This window comes from Capsicum annuum, chromosome 6 (assembly GCF_002878395.1).
Source record: "Capsicum annuum cultivar UCD-10X-F1 chromosome 6, UCD10Xv1.1, whole genome shotgun sequence".
NCBI lineage: Eukaryota > Viridiplantae > Streptophyta > Magnoliopsida > Solanales > Solanaceae > Capsicum > Capsicum annuum.
In genome coordinates this window covers 179,790,574-179,808,149 of record NC_061116.1, presented here as the reverse complement: position 1 = coordinate 179,808,149, position 17,576 = coordinate 179,790,574, and the positions used below count along the sequence as shown (strand labels likewise).

The 17,576-nt window shown below is 30.5% G+C and overlaps 1 protein-coding gene across 1 annotated transcript in view; it reads left to right on the top strand.

Moving 5' to 3' along the window:
- Nucleotides 1-17,471: 17,471 nt before the first annotated feature.
- Nucleotides 17,472-17,576, top strand: part of LOC107874889 (ubiquitin carboxyl-terminal hydrolase 3) — a gene marked incomplete in the record, with an annotated part of 17,138 nt that continues 17,033 nt past the window's right edge. The window contains 1 exon segment of the mRNA XM_047413566.1: nucleotides 17,472-17,576.

Sequence of the window (17,576 nt, the reverse complement as noted above, 5' to 3'; positions counted from 1 at the left end):
AACTAAACACATTGTTCTTCGGGTCCCAGAAGGTTTGTAACGCATCAATCACCTCCCTATTAGGCTTTATTGTCATAATACTCATCAAGAAACCCAAATACTTATATATCTCGTCATAATCGAATGTATCCATTTCATTCCACCATAATCAAAGCTGCAAACAGGTACAATCCATAACTTGAAGCGGTACACTCTCATCTCTCTTCCTCTTTGGTCGCTTTCCACGAACAAGGGGAGACATTTTATACCTATTGACAAGGACAAGAAATTAATAAATGTCTAGATTTAGGCTGAATTTAATTCATTAATTTTGAAAAGAATTTTTAACTTGACTTGTGAGAACTAGTGCGACTCTTAAATTGAGACTTAGATGTATAGAACAATTTTATCAAAAATCAAAGCGAGAGAAACAATACTGATAATATTTTTACGACAAACACTTATCTAAATTGACTCTATAAAAAACTTTGCAATAACAGATTTCTAGACAATTTTACCTATATGTTTGAACACAATACTCCCTAAGTACATTTAAAAGAACAAAAATAAAATAAAAGGATTTAGAAATAAAGAAAAGAAGAATGATTATTTTATGTATAAAGTTGTATAAAATTTTAGTCTCACGACCCCTAAAGGTTTAGGACTGTTTATATATTTTATTATTATTTTACAAAAATTTAGCTCGGAATCCCTAAAACTTCAGGTTATTATGATTTTTATGTTAAAATTGATTTTGAAAATAAAAATGAGAAGTAAAATAAAGATAATAATATTCATGAAAACAATAATTTTTCTTATTATTATTGTTTTTATTATTTTTCTAAAAATATTCTTCGATAAATCTGTGAATAAATATATTATTATTATTTTTTAAATAAATGGTCGTATCCCGGATTAGACTTCCTACGTATTTCACAAAAAGTGAGAATCAGACCCTCGTAGTTCATGAAGATTGTAAAAACTATGTTGCTGTATATTTAAAAAATAATTTTTTTTTCAAAAATGATTAACTATATTTGAGGATAAATTAATCTCTCGCATTTTAAAGTTGCCTAAAGCCGGTCAACAAATAAATAGCCTTCTAAGCTAATGTCAAAGAGCACGTAGGATGCACATGTTGGTCTTTATAAATTAAGTCATCTGTCCTAGACAGACCCGGCCCCGATGCCGAGTCTCGCTAAGTCAAATGCATATGATGCAAATAAAGCGGCACCTAATAGGAATAACTGGATTTTGAGTTTTCAGTTCTTCTAAGTTTAAACCTAATAAGGACAGGTGTCTAGACTGGCTTACCCGAGCGGACACTCGAGCTGGGGAGGGACAACTTGGTCGGTAGCAGGGCAACACCGCCTTCGTTGTCGATCCAAACCCCGCCTAACATGTGTGACTATATACTTCACCCGGTGCCTTGACACTCCGGCTATCTCAAAAATAAGGTGGGATACATATGCTGCATTTCCTCTATCCTATTTCAGAGACTCAGAAGGGGTACGCAAGAGAAGACAATATATAATACAGTTCAAATAATATCAAAGCAGTAAATGAGCAACAAGTAGCACATAAGACCAACAAACACAATATCAAAATAATTAAAGCAAGTAAAAGCCAATATCCAAAGCTCGAATTCTAGTTAATCCCCAGCGGAGTCGCCAGAGATGTCACACCCCTTTTCCGTTCGAGGGATCGATTCGAAGGGTTTTTTCAATTAAAGTGACGGTATTGAATAGGGATTATTTTATTTACAGAGTCGTCACTTGGAATTGAGTTATGGTGTTCCAAGTCACCTTATTGAATCTTTAATCAAAAGAAAATGACTCTTTGTTGGTCTGCGAAAATAGAAGACTGGTAAGAAATTCTGTTGACCGAGGAGAAGGTGTGAAGCACCCCTCAAGTTCCGTGGTTCTATCACGGTCGCTTTTATTGACTTATCTTGACTTAAACTATTTTGGATAAATTGTGTTGGGACCTAGGCTTGCTCATTTTTAATGTGTTAAAATTATTTAAAACTCCTTTATTAAACCTTAGAAAAATATTTGTCAAAGTGCACTATTGCATCCTTGAAATTTTAAATGTCTCGAAAAGATGCGTACGCCGCATTCTTAATTGAGACAAAAATTTTATTATTTACACTTACCTAACGTTTGAAAATTTTTGACATTTATTTATTCAAAGCGTTACCTAACTTAGAATAATAAACTATAGTAAAATTTATTTGAGACGATTAATTAATTTAACAAAAAATAATTATTATGATTCATTAATAACATCTAATAAATAACATAAATAAAATAAAATGAATAAAGAAATATAATATATATACTGTAACCCATATCAATATAATATATATATACAGTAACTTATATTTTTAAAACAAAAGTTTCATTTTAAAGAAGTGCACATTTATTGAAATTTAACATTAGAGTTTCAATGAAACTTGGCAGCGGCGCCCGTGTTAGGCTTCATCGGTGACGGTTATGCGGTGGAAGATATGAGGAGAGGAATAACAGAGTGAAAAAAGGAAGAAAGGATTGGTTACCGGCAAATTTCACTGGTGATGTTGATGACGGAAGGCTGTGGGTAAGGGAGTCATTGGTTGAGCGATGGAAAAGGAAGAAGGAAGAGGGTGACGCCGACGGATATTTTTTCGGCGGAGAAAAGCGGCAGTGATTAATCGAGTATTTTTTCGACGGATCTTCGATAGAACCGACCATATGGGTTGGATTTTGATGATTTAATGATGGTGAATGACTAATTCCGGGGAGGGACTCTTGCCAGAAAACTCAAAATCCATCTGGTTTACCCTCTTTATTTACTGATTCCTTCTTCTTTATTTTTTATTTTTTTTTAAATCCTTTATTCATAATTAATTTTTTTTATCCAATGAGTAATGATTTATGTATATTTCTTAATGAAATCAAATTTTTGAAGAATTGAATATATTTTCCATGTTCATCGTATGAATATGCATAACAGTGTACAAAAATAAAATGTAGACAATTGTGTATATGGCTATATAAGATTTTATTCAACTTTCACTATGCACAATTGTCAAATTAGATATTTTAATGCATACTAATAATTTTCTTTTCATGTTTTTAACAATACACATAATACATGATTAAAAGATTACAAATGTTGAATTAAATAATCACATGCAAACAAATAAACAAATAAAAACTGCAACAAACTCACATAATATTTTTGTTTTTAATAAAATTTATACAATGAACAATAGAATTAAAGAAAAACCTGTTGATGAACTAAAGATTCGAATGTTGTCACCAGAAAAATCAAACGTAGAACTCAAACCCAACTTCACCCTCGTTTATTTGGTGTTTTGACTAATTTTCACTTTTTGTTTTTCTTTTCTCTAATGATTTTTAACTCTCTGATTTTGTCTCTATTTTTTTTTTACAGTGCAAAGTCCCGTTTCTTTTTGTCTGATGTTGTTGATAATGAATTCCCTCTTTCCTTTGTTCAGTGTAAACATTCTTAAATATAGGAATTTGAAAAAAGGGAAAACAGTTATTTTTTAGGGGGAGTAGTTTTAGTTACAAATAAGGGGAGGGTGGTTTAAAATTTAAATTAATTTATTTTTATTTATTTTAATAAAAGATAATACTAATAATGAACTAATAAATAAATAATATAATAAATATAAATAAAATAATAATTAATTAATTTTATATTTAACAAAAAATGAAATAACTATTTATAAACAGACAAAACAAATATAATAAAATAATAGTAAAACTATTAATTTATTTATTAAAATTTATAAAAGAAAACATGTATTTTTAATTTTTATATTGTATTTAAAATTAAATATATATATATATATGATTAAATATAAATATAAATATTTAATATTGATAGACAAGTTAAAATTCAGAGAGGATAAAAAATTACGTGTCTACAGCATTGACAGAGCTGGTGGGTTATGACATTCGATATGTAGGAAATCCATGCATATATCAGTTTACATGTTATGAGCCATTCAGATCATGCTTATGTTGTTAAATTTGAAATATTACCAAGTTGAGTATATATCAATTATCAATGTCAATTCAGTTGAGAGTAGTACTTAGTACCGAGAGAACCTAGGGATAAAGGCTCATCCGCCAGTTGAGGACTGAGACCTTCAGTAGAAGTCCCTAAGTTTCAAAACTACGTTGCCACATTATGTTATGAGGTGTCACCCTCCAGTAAAAGACTGACACCCTAGTCCTTTGAGACATCAATTTAGAGGATCCACGCTAATCAGTGTTTTTACCCTTGGCAAGGTACTAACATCCTTCCAACTTAGCTTATAGTTTGGACCCCGAGATTGGGCTTGTCGGTTATCGTTAGCTCCCACTATCCTCAGTTTATGTTCAACTATGTTTCAATTCAGATATGCATGACCTTGTACTCATTTTTCATTCAGTACATGTTTATACTTGGTCATTACACCAGTTCACATCTCACAGTTTCAGACTTAGTATTCATAAACGATCCTCAGTATAGTTTTATATCATGTTCTACATTAACTTGATATTAAATATAATAGTCATGTTTCCACAGCTCCAGTTTACAAAAATATTTTAGCTCGTGATTTAGAAATTTTACTTCGCCTTACAGTTTTTTTTGTACAGATATTTTTAAATGCATATTTCAGCAAATGACTTATCTCTCAAATTTAAAGCATGTTTTAAGTATTTTCAGGACTAATACATATCTCACATACTCAGTACATTCTAAAGTGCTGATAACATATCTCTTCTGCTGATATTTTTCATGTGATGTAGATTCAGGTGCTTACTCTCAAAATCATAGTCAGGTATACAGCATTCAGCCAACAGGTGATGAGTTCTCTTATTTCGAATACTCAAGTCAGTTGCAGTTTATATATTGTATTTTCTTATTCGTATGTATTAATTAGAGATAGTTGGGGGTCATGTCCTGACTACCTATAGTCAGTATTAATAGAGTCTTCATAGATAGTAAGTTAGAGTCATTGTATATAGTTTTAGTTCCCTATTTTCTTGGATTACAGTGTTGTAAACTTTGAAAATTAATATTTTGAAATAGATTATGCGATGATTATGCTTCTACTCAACAAATTTAGCTTTTATATATATTTTAAATCAGTTGTTCAAGCATCATGCCAGTACATGGGTTAGCTTAGAATCACTTATGGTTCTAAGCATCATGTTTGACTAGAGGGTAGTCTCGGGTCGTGACAAACTTTGTATCAGAGCACAAGGTTCAAGTATCCTAGGGTGTCTATGATAACATATCTAGTAGAGTCTTGCGGAACGGTACTGAGATGTCTGTACTTTTCTTTGAGAGGCTAAAGGGCATTTAAGAAATATTTTCTTTCTTTCATATCTCAAATCGTGCAGTAGAGATGATCTATAAGAAACTTATACAGATTCTTACATTGCTCCATTCATGCCAACTCTGTCTTATGTTTGAGGTAACAAAAGCAGTCAAGATTAAATTCCTGCAAATAGATATTTATCAGACAATCCCTACAGACAATTATGAGATTGCATGCGGGCTTAAAAGGATCCTATCAATGCCTTTACGTTCCAAACTTTGATGGAGTTCGTTCTTATTTATGAAAATCATGCATTGAACCAAAGATTTTCCCTTAGATCTCTTATCAGAAGTCTATGATAGCATATGACCTAGAGTTAGGAGCATAAGCCTAGAAGTTTAGCAACAGTAAAGAGGGGATAATGTTTGTCTGAATTTAGTAGATTATGTATCTATGGAGCCAAAAAGGTGTTGTGTAGAGTATTTAATAGCACTTTGAGAGAGATTTACAAAATAAGGGGACATAGAGTAGGTTAATGCTTTAGTCTGGATGGAGATTAGGCAATGACCACAATGATAGAGAAGTTTGTTAAGATTGAATATATTCATAAAATTTTTGTGGGTTATTGTTTCATGATTCCTATTCATTAGTAGTAAGTGAATATTAGAGTATAAGTAGTTGTATGGCTATCCATGTTGAGTTTTAGAATCTAAGTTTAAAATTGTAGATGATCAAGTTAATAGATAAAATAAGAGTTCTAAATTCTAGAATGTAAAACTATGAACTTAAGGTATTGTGATACTCCGGAGATTCTAAGTTAGTAATTGTTTAAGTTATTATATGATGACTATTGGGGATATAGAAAGTTAAGAATTATATCGCAGAAGGAATTACTAGTAGTGGGTTTCACATTTTTAGGTATAGTCTTTCAGGAGGAGTTTATTATTTATGTGTACTGATTATATCTTGAGCTCTATAGTAAAGTGATTGTATTTCAGTTCAGAGTTTCTTGCAGAAGTCCACAGACTTATAACGATGTCTTAAACCTAAGGGGGAGATAATGGAACAAGGAAACAAGTCAAGTTATCAGTTTCTAGTAGTAATGCTAATGAGTTCTAGAACAACAATAGGGAGGAAGATACTCTACCCATTCTTATCTCAGTTCAATTTTTGTACTTCAGTCATTATGATATCTACTCATGCCTTACAAGTCAGCTCTATGATCATAGCTCATATTTATACACTTTATACAAAATCATGTCCACTCTCAGTTCTTAGTCTAAGGAGCGACAGTTCACAAAACTCAAAGGTACGACTCATATTCCATGATTTTATGAACTTCAAACTCAAGTCATGCAGCTCATGACCCATGTACTCATGTTTTATAGTATCCTCAGTCCCCAGAATTTATGGTACACCCTTAATAATCAGTGAAAATTCACATTATAGCATGTATGTCTTCAATTTAGATCTCTTTAATGAATATATGCCTTTGATACTCTATTCCTCAGGCCTCAGTTAAGTTTCAAATTTATGTATAATACTCTTTCATGCTTCAGGTCCTCATGTTCTAACCTTTCAGTGAACTCTCCTTACGTAAAGATAGCGGTGACAAAAATGGATGAACAATAGTTTGGATGGGAGAGAATAAATGTTCCTTATTAGGGAAAGATTGTTGTGTGCTTTTTTTGTCTAATGCTATAAGTGTGAAGAAATATTGAGGCAAAGCTTTTGGCATATGTCATAGTTGGTTGAGAATTCTAAGTGTGTCTTCTTGGGGATAGTGCATGAAAGTTGTTTTTGATAGAGGTATTAGAGAATATGGGAAAAATTCCTAGATGTGTTGGTTGCATAGAAGTCCATATGTGGTTATAATAATAGGCTTGAATGTCATGTTGGTATATAAGTGGATAAATACATTGTGAGCAAGTAAATTCCTATTAAAAGGTTGAAGTTAGTTGTTGAAGTGGTAAGGAGTATTATTCTTGAGATGAGAGCTCTAAAAATACATAAGATATTGAATTCGTGGTTTAGACAAGATTTTGGTGTGTAGTACCCTGTGACTTTAGTTGGGCTTGAACATGGTGAGAGAATTTAGTTCAACTCAGACTTGGTAGAAGGAGTTATCAATATCAATGTAAAGATTATAAGTGGCATTAAATGGAGTGTAGTCTTTAAGAGGAAGAGTGTAGCTGAAAGAGTATTTGAGAAGTGTGGCGAAGCTTGAAAGTTAGTAGTTACATTGCCTAAGGAATAGTAGTTCTATCCTAGCTTATGTTTTGTATGTCTAGATTCCATGTTATAGAGTTGTAGAAATGTTGCGATCCTTATTCAAATATCTTACTTAGATCATGCCCAAATTTTTTTTGCTCCTTAATGTTATTAGAACTTCTGACAAGGAGCATTGAAGGTAACAAATATTCCTTTTCCAGTGACCCTTAAAAATTTTGTGTCATTAGATATCACTTTACAATTCTAAATATCCGTTTGTTCCACAGATACTTCAATTGAGGTATAAACTTTCAATATGAGTCAGTATGTATAGCTAGCAATTCAGTTTATCAATCAGATAGATGAGCTCCTCTAGTTTTCCATCTTTTCATCTACTCTTACTATCTGAAGTTTCATGAATATGCCTATTCCATGGGGTGATTTATTTATATTTATGCTAATTGAGAATTTAGTTGGGTCCTTACGCAAGTCTATATCAGTCCCAACCATAACGAATATCTAGATTCATAAATCAGTATCATGTTAGTTATTTAAATTCAAAATTTAGCCAGACAGTATTAGTAAGTTCCAAAAACTTTCAAACTAGTCAAGTTTTAGTTGAAATTTTACTTATCTTGTCCATATTTATCTCTTAGAATTCTATGTCAGGGACTAAAACTCTTTTCCTGTTCTTTCAGCCAAGTCAGTCTTCATTCGAGGACGAATGATCCCAAAGGGGAGATATTATAACACCCCAAAAATCTAAGCCACTATTAGAACAATGCTTCAAGTTCATGAAAAGTATTAGAACGATGCTTCAAGTTCATACAAAGTCAAACCTCATGTTTTGGTAGTTTTATAAGTGATTTAGACATATATTAAGACCTCAAATAGTTCCTGATATAAAACAAGTCAAAACATCCCTTAGCGATTAAATTCTTATGAAGAATATAACTATAGCCATCTTCAAACGAGCATAACTTTTGTGTTACTAAGATTTTTAAATCTAAATACCCACCAACAAATAGATAATTGAACTAGATTTTCAAGGATATCAATTTCGCCTTAATCCAATATCGAAGTGAAAAGTTATGGTCAAAATACTAAAGCACTGTCAAAGTTGCCTAGTGATTACGACCCTGACATTACGGGTCGTTAAGAGGGAGTCGCAATCTGGGCAGTAGAGGCTGAAATGGGGTTCCTGACCATGACTCAAGTCACGACTTATAGACCTCACGAGTCATGCCTAAGTCATTGGGATTGCTTCCAGGCGATTTTCAGAGGATTTCTAAGGTTTTTTTTTGTTTTTTTCACTCTTTTAACCCCCAAACTACGTTGTTTGAGTTATTTTAAGGCTGGATGAAAAGCCAAAACAGCTCCAAATCCCTCATTCTCAACACAACAATAAAATTTCTGAAGAGACATGTAGTTTTCTACTCTTCCAAAGCAAAAATTGAGATTTTTCATCTTCAAGTCTAAATCCTCAAAACTTCAATTCAAGAATCGAAAGTAATCAGGTGGTGGGTATTCGATGAGGATCTCTTTTCATCCTCATGCCCAAATTATAATTTTGTTCATGAATTTTTATGATTTTCATAAACTAGGGGTTCTATTGAACTGTTATTTTAAGCTTAAATTCAATCCCCCACAATGGTATAATTTTCACTCTTATGCATGTTTTAGTGATTCTTAATGATTTCTTAGGCCCATATCATATCATTCACACTATTCTCAATTCTAAGTATGTTTTACATGATATTAGTTAAAATTTCAAGCATATGATCAAGCTATATGAGTTTTCCCTAATTTCTTCAGATTATTTGGTAATTAAACCATGAATAATGTTTTCCATAAGAATAACATCTTCCCATGTTCAAGAATCATGCATTTCCATATTATGATCAGTTGTTTATTTTTTTAGCTTTATTCATGAAATTTCCTACTATGATCAGCTTTTAATACTATCATTTCAGTTGCATTAGACAGAGCTGGTGGTTCATGAACATCCAATACATAGGAAATTCATGCATATATCATTTTACATCTTATGAGTCATTCAGATCATGGTTATATTGTTAAATTTAGAATATTACCAAGTTGAGCATGTATCAATTATCAGATCATATTAAACATATATCAGTTATCAGTGTCAGTTCAGTTGGGACTAGTACTTAGCACCGAGCAAACCTAGGGATGAAGGCTCACCCTCCAGTTGAGGACTGAGACCTTTAGTAGAAGTCCCTAAGTTCTAGAACTACGTTGCCTCCATAGGTTATGAGGGATCACCCGTCAGTAGAGGATTGACACCCTAGTCCTTTGGGACATCAGTTTAGTGGATCAGCGCCAGTCAGTGTTGGTACTCCTGACAAGGTACTAGCACCCTTACAACTGGAGTTACGGGTTGGACCCCGATTAGCTCAGATTGGGGCATATTGGTTATTGTTAGCTCCTATAGTGCTCGATTTATGTTCAGTTGTGTTCAGTTCAGATATGCTTGACGTTGTACTTAGTTATTCAGTTTTCATTCAATACATGTTTATACTTGGTCATTGCATCAGTTCACATCTCACAATTTCAGACTCAGTATTCATAAATGATCCTCAATATAGTTTTATGTCATATTCAGAATTAACTTGAGATTAAATATAATAGTCATGTTTCTACAGCTTCCCAGTTTATAGAAATATTTAGCTCATGATTTAGAAATTTCTTACGCCTTACAGTTTTTTCGTACAGACATATTTTAAATACATATTTCAGTAAATGACTTATGTCCTCAGTTTTAAAGTATGTTTTAAGTATTTGCATGACTAAGGCATATCTCACATACTCAATATATTCCAAAGCACTGAAACATACCTCTTCTGCCTACATTTTTCATGTGACATAGATTCAGGTGCCTACTCTCAGGATCATAGTCAGACAGATCACAACATTCAGTCATGATGTGTTTTCTTATTTCGAAGACTCAAGTTAGTTGTAGTTGTTGTATTGTATTTTCTTATTCGTATGTATTGATTAGAGATAGTTGGCAGTTATGTCCTGACTACCTATAGTTAGTATTAATAGAGGCTTCATAGATGGTCAGTTAGAGTCATTGTATGTAGTTTCAGTTCCCCATTCTTTTGAATTACAGTGTTGTAAACTTTGAATAGTAATGTTTTGAAATAGATTATGCCATGATTATGCTTCCGCTTAGCAAATTTAGTTTTTATATATATTTAAATCAGTTGCTCAAGCATCATGTAGTACATGAGTTAGCTTGAGATCACTTGTGGTTCTAAGCACCATGTTACGACTAGGGGTAGTTTCAGATCGTGGCACACGCCTTCATGGTAGGTATCGAATTCAACGACACCGCTACAAGAAGGTAAACACTTTCTTCTTCCTTTCTCATTATTAAAGTTTCTTTATTTCCTAATTTCCATTAGTGTCTTACAATTTTATATTTTTAATTTTACTATTTTGTGCTTCCTCTAGAATGCAATAAGTGATAAATAATGGAGTAATGGGATAGTGGATATTTAGTAATTTTTTTAAATTTTTGACTGAAGAATTTTTAACTTCTCAATTTATAGTTTGCATGATCCGTTGTTCATAAACGGAAAAAGAATTTCTTTTTAAAATTACCACTTAGTACTTGAAGCAACAAGTACGCTAATAATGAATTGGAGTTTTGCCCTAATTTTCTATATTTTGCTAATAGAAATTATTATTTAGATCATATCTATATTGTTTGAATTAATTCTATTGACCAATGATCCTTTATTTAAGTGATTTAATTAATATTTTTATTTTAAAAATATTTTTTCAGGTGAATTCTTTGTAAGTTGCTGATAATGGATGAAGGAAAGTCTGAAAATGTGAACAAAAAATATTTTTCTTTGACCTGTATCATTATAAATTCAAACAAGCAGCATTTCAAGTATATGTTTTGTAATTAACAATATAATGGCTCAATCAACAGATTGAAATATCATTTGGCAGATACTCATAAAGGAAAGAAATCTTGTTCTAAGGTTCCGGGTGATGTAGCAAAAAAGATGTAAAAATGTGTTACATGGAGCACTAAGAAAAACACTACTTTAGATGAAATTCCAGCTGCTGCAATTCGAGAAAGTAATTTTGGTGGTGGTTCTCTTAATTTTTCATCGATTGACACTTTACCCTCGAAGTCTAAAGGCCCGATAAATAATTTTGTTACTGCTCAAGATAGACAGTCCACTTTGAATTCTAAATGAAGAAAAAGAAAAAAAATCAATTTTTCAACTTATTGGTCGATTTTTCTTCTCCAGCAAAATTTCATTCAATGTTGCAAATAATTCATACTATTTGCCAATGTATGATGAAGTAGTAAATTATGGGCCAGGTTTCGTGCCCCCCTTAATGCATGAGTTGAGAACTTGGATATTAAAAGAAGAGGGTTTTCAACATTAACAAGAATCTAGAGGAACCAAAAAAAATCATGAAAGCAATATGGTTGTTCTATGATATCAGGAAGTTGGACAGACGAAAAAAACATATGTCTCATTAACTTTGTTGTTAATAACCCAATAGGTTCTTTTTATTAGATTCATAGATACTTCCGATTCAATAAAAACTGGTGATACTCTTGCGTTGCATTTAAACAAAATTATAAATGAAGTTTATGAGAAAAATATCATCCGAATGACAATTTATAATGGCTCAAATCTTATGAGTGCTGAAAGAAGATAATAAAGACTCGTCCTCATACTTATTAGACCCCGTATGCAGCACATTACATTGATCTTATGTTAGAAGAAATTGAAAAGTTAAAAAGTTATTAGTTCGCTAAGGCAAATAAAGTGGTAAAGTACATCTATGGGCATACTTGTGTGTTGAATTTGATGAGATCTTTTATAAAAAATCATGAACTTCTTCGCGTTGTTATTACTCATTTCATTATAGCATATTTCATTCTTCAAAGTATACAAAAATAGAAACAAGCTCTTCGATTTATGTCCAGTTCTAAAGCTTGGAACAATCCTACTTGGGCTACGAAATATGATGGAGTGAAAACAAGAGCAACATTGTTGCTTGATTCAAATTTTTGCTCTATATTTCTTACTGCGTGAAAAGTGTTATTAGTGAGTGTTGTAAGAGAAGTTATTCTGAAAAGAAGCCCTGCATAAAATATATGTATTATTTATTTAGTAAGGCGAAGGAAAAAATAGCTTTCAGTTGCGGAAACAACGAGAAAAGGTATGGTCCTATTTGAAAAAGAGTCGATGAAAGATAAAAAAATCAATTTCATCGTTCACTTCATGCTTTCTGATATTTTTTGAATCCACAGTTGTGTTTTGAAGAAAATTTCGCTACTCAATTCAATAGTATCACTATTAAAAAAGATTTGTGTAAATACATGGAACGAATGTTGGATTATCAAGAGAGACTTAAAGTGGATATTCTATTAGATTTTTTATAATCATTTGAGAGGAAATTTTGACAGCCAAGTAGCTATGAATTCAAGAAAATTAAGAACTCCTGTTGATTATAGTTGAGTTTCTATTTTCTTTGCAATGCATTATAATTATCTTTTTATTTTATTAGTGGGATTCATACAAAGAAAAGAAATAGACTTGAGCATTGCAGATTAAATGTTTTAGTTTATGTAAGATATAATATAAGGTTAAGAAAAAGGAGTGCCAAAAATACAGAGTATTGATCCTATTTTAGTTGATGAAGTTAATTCAGATTATGAATGAATGACTGAAAAAGAAGATCCAGTGCTTCCTAAAGAACTTTCATGGCTTGATGAAGAGATATTATTTGATGTTGATGTTATTAAAATGATACTTGTCTATATTTATATCTATATCTATAATAAGAAAATACATAATGATCCCTCTAATTTTGTCCGAATTTTTTAAAAAGACACTTAAACTTTACTTTCAACCTATTACCCCACGAATCTTACTTAAATCATTGCAAATACACTATTTTGACCCTCTGCGTGTATACACGCGCAACAGGCACGTGAAAAGGCTCAAAATTGACTTTTTCTACCAATTAAAAGCTGCCACGTGTAAATATTTTGATATATAATTTATCTTTTTTTTAAAAAAAATCAATATTTATTTATTTTTTAAAATTATTTCATACACCGCCACCCCACCCCACCCCACCCACCCCCACAACCCTTTACCCACCATTGTCTTCTTCTTCATCACCATAACTCAACAAAAACATCAATTACAACAACAACAACATCAATTACAATAACAACAACAACAACATCATCACCATAACTCTCTTTCTCCTCAATCCTCTCAATCATCACTATAATTCTACTCACCTTTTACCATCACCATGTTTATTTTCTTCAATTTCAAGTTCTTATTTCAGTTTTTTTTTTATATTTTGAACAATGTTATAAAACCCAATGAATATCCTCTTAAGAAGAACTATAAATCTCCATTTTAATGGAGTTTTGATGGTACAAAATTAAGAAGCAATACAAAATTAATATAAACACGAAATTAAAAACCACAAAATTAACATTGAAATCTAAAGAGAAAGAAGAATATATGGAGAAATCAGCAACTGATGGGGCTGGTGGTGGAGGGAAGCTGCTGGACAGAGATGGGGGAGGGAGATGTTGGAAAGGGTGGGGGTGGGGTGATAAATAAAACAAAAAGGGAAATTTTATTAAAAAATATAAATAAAATATGAAATTTAATTATTTAACACGTGACAGCATCTGATTGGTGTGTGCATTCACTCTCTTTCTTGTGACTGAGATTCAATGAAAAATGGTGTATTTGTAATGACTTAATTAAGATTCGTAGGGTAATAGGTTGAAAGTAAAGTTTAAGTGTCTTTTTGAAAAACTTGAACAAGATCAGGAGGGCCTTTATGTATTTTCTCATATATAATCTATATCTATAATAAATTAAAAGTGTGAAGGGCCTTAGAAATGTCGTATGAACTTTTTGCCCTTCATTAAAAGCTTTTGCTTTAGACAAAATCGTCTTTCACTATTTTTTCCTAATATTTAAGAGTTGAAAATTAATTAAATTTATTTATAGTAAAAACCTTTCCTTATTAGAAGTCATCAAAATTAATGACAACTATTACTTTTTCCATTAGTTTAACAATTCTAAATCAACTAAATTTGATTTCAAGAAGATTTGAAAGTGTTTTTTCTTTATTTCTTTACAACTAATTCTTTACGTATATAATTATGAGGGCCTTTTTCTTCAAAATTTACCTTATATAAAGTTTTGATAAACTTTTATAAATTACGTAAATTATAGATATTTAAGAGGTTTGTGGAGTAGTTGATCATCTAGATTCAACAATGCACGTTTGTTGTTTCTTTTTAACTTCTTCAAAGTTTTGATTTGATTTTAATTATTTATATTTTTAATATTACTTGACTCATGTTAAGGCATAATCTTGAGAAAGTTTTATTGGGGATATATATTTTTTTTTTACTAAACTAGCCTTTAGTTATATTTTAAAATTTTAAATTTAACTATTACTACTTTATGTAGTTATTTAACACAAAAATAATATGAAAAGAAAATAATAGACGATTTGTTAAATGAAAAAATAAAATTATTCTTAATACATAGGTACATGTCGAAGTAAAATAAACTAGAGGGAGTACTAAATTCTAGAACATGACATGGACGACAAAAAATGAATTAACATGGTAGTATTAACTTTACAATTAAATTAAGCTATAACTAATTATGTAATTATTGATACGATAGTATATTTAAGTTATGATAGATCAATATATTCTAAACTTTGAAATTCTATAAATTAGTTATTTAGTTTCTATAATCTTGGAAGGACGTCTTCAATTATGTGAACTCTTGAATTTTTCATTATTTGTAAAAAAAAAAAAGCTGGGTGAGACACAACTGTAAGTTACATATTTGAGATGTAATACTATTCATATCATTTAAATAGATGTAATATTAATTCTAACATCAATTGCTATTTTTTAATAATGTTGTTTTTCTTATGTATATAATTTTATTAATTGACATAAGACAGTACACATACAAAGCATATATATTAAACTAGATTTTGTAAAGATTTGATTTAAAAACAAGAAAAGATTTAAATGTAGAAAACAAGAAAAAGAAAAATAATTGTACCTTGAGTTTAAAAATTAGGAAAAATTTTAAATATAAGAAAAAAATTAATGGTACCACAAATATGGTTCAAAGATGCGTCTCTTGGAAAGAGGTAATCACAAACGCAAAAGTCATGATCCATCAACCACTTAGAACTTCTGCTGGTGAAATATATATGTGTTCACACTAAAATATATATTTATATTTATATTATTATATTAAAGTGTGAAGAATCATTGAAATGTGATTTAAACTTTTACACTATATTAAAATTTTTTGCAATAACTAAAATTATTTAATTTTAAATGATCAAACATTACACGTGTAAAACACGTGAGATTACACTAGTTACTCCATTTGAGGATGACCTTCCTCTGAAAATTATGGCTAACGTCGGTAGTGCAAAAGACATAGTTGGATCAAGCAAAAAGCAATGAGTAATTGAAACTTCTAATAAGTATGTATGCATTTCATTTATGTTGTATAGATTCACTTAGCATAAAGTCATAATTTAGAGTAAAAGTAAAATGAAAGACATCAATATTGTAATAAAATCTGTAATGATATAAGGGTCAGAACCATGTAGCTTACATATGAATATGTGAGCTTTATATGTATCGAACATGTAATTTGCATCTATGAGCTTTATTTATATCTGACGTGTAGCTTGTATATGTAAATTTATAAGCTCTGGTTGCCATGAATTACTTTCCTCTTCTTATTCTTTTATGACAAACTCTTTTGTGCTTTTAGTAATGAAAAATAACTTCAGTTTCTTTTTGTTTTAATATCTAGGGATAGGACAATCTATGCAGGTTCAAATAGATGAAGCACTATAAGATGTGGAGATTGTTGATAAAGTTAGATGTGTTACCACAAATACTGAAAATATGATTGATAGTATGAGTGATGATGATCTCCACCTTGATAGTGATTGTACATTAAAATCAGAATTATCCCTTTCGTTCCCAAATAAGGGGTTGTTAGTTATATATATATATATTTTTTTTAGATACATTAGTGTTTTTGAGAATATATTATGATTTATTGTTATTATTATTATATGAAAAATTGACTTCGTATGTGTGACTTTGATTAATATTTTTAAGGCTTCAGTACTTTTAGATAGATTTTTCATTTTTTTTAATTTTTTTTTTTGATGTAGTTTTATTTTCTTGGTGATTTATCTTTCTAAAAATATTTTTTTTCACTTATATTGATTTATAAATAATAAAAATTAAAGGATCCATAAGGCTTATGCCTCATCGTCTCGGGGCTTACGCTTCGTCTCATATCAGGTAAAATATCTTTTAGATAGATTTTTCACTTTTTTTTTTTAAATTTGATGTAGTTTTATTTTCTTGGTGATTTATATTTTTAAAAATATTTATTTTTACTTATATTAATTTATAAATAATAAAAATTAAAGGATCCATGAGGCTTATGCCTCATCGTCTCGGGGCTTACGCTTCGTCTCAAGTAACTTGTCTTATGCCTCCACCTTTAAAAAACACAAATTCAATTAATTCAATTTCAATACTAATTCTATCCAGCAATCCATATCCACTATATTAAAATATATATGTCCAACAATATTTATAAAAATCAATAAAAAATTTAATGTTTTTATCAATTTTATTTCTACTATTAAATACTGGTATTCATTACTCAATATATTTCTCAAATTATTAAATTTATTATATTTAAGTAGTAATATAGCAAAATTATTCATGTTTTTTATTATATTTTTATTCGTATATCAAATTCAATAGTAAAACAACTATTATTGCACACAAGGATTAATATTTAACACACTAAAAAAAGAAAAGCAAAAAATAGAGAAAACAAGGGTGGAGGAAAATGATAAAGCCCTTCCCATAACTATATATAAAGGACACTAATTACGGCGTTGGAGGTTGAGAGAGGGGAGTAAAGTAGAGTTCTAATTTTGG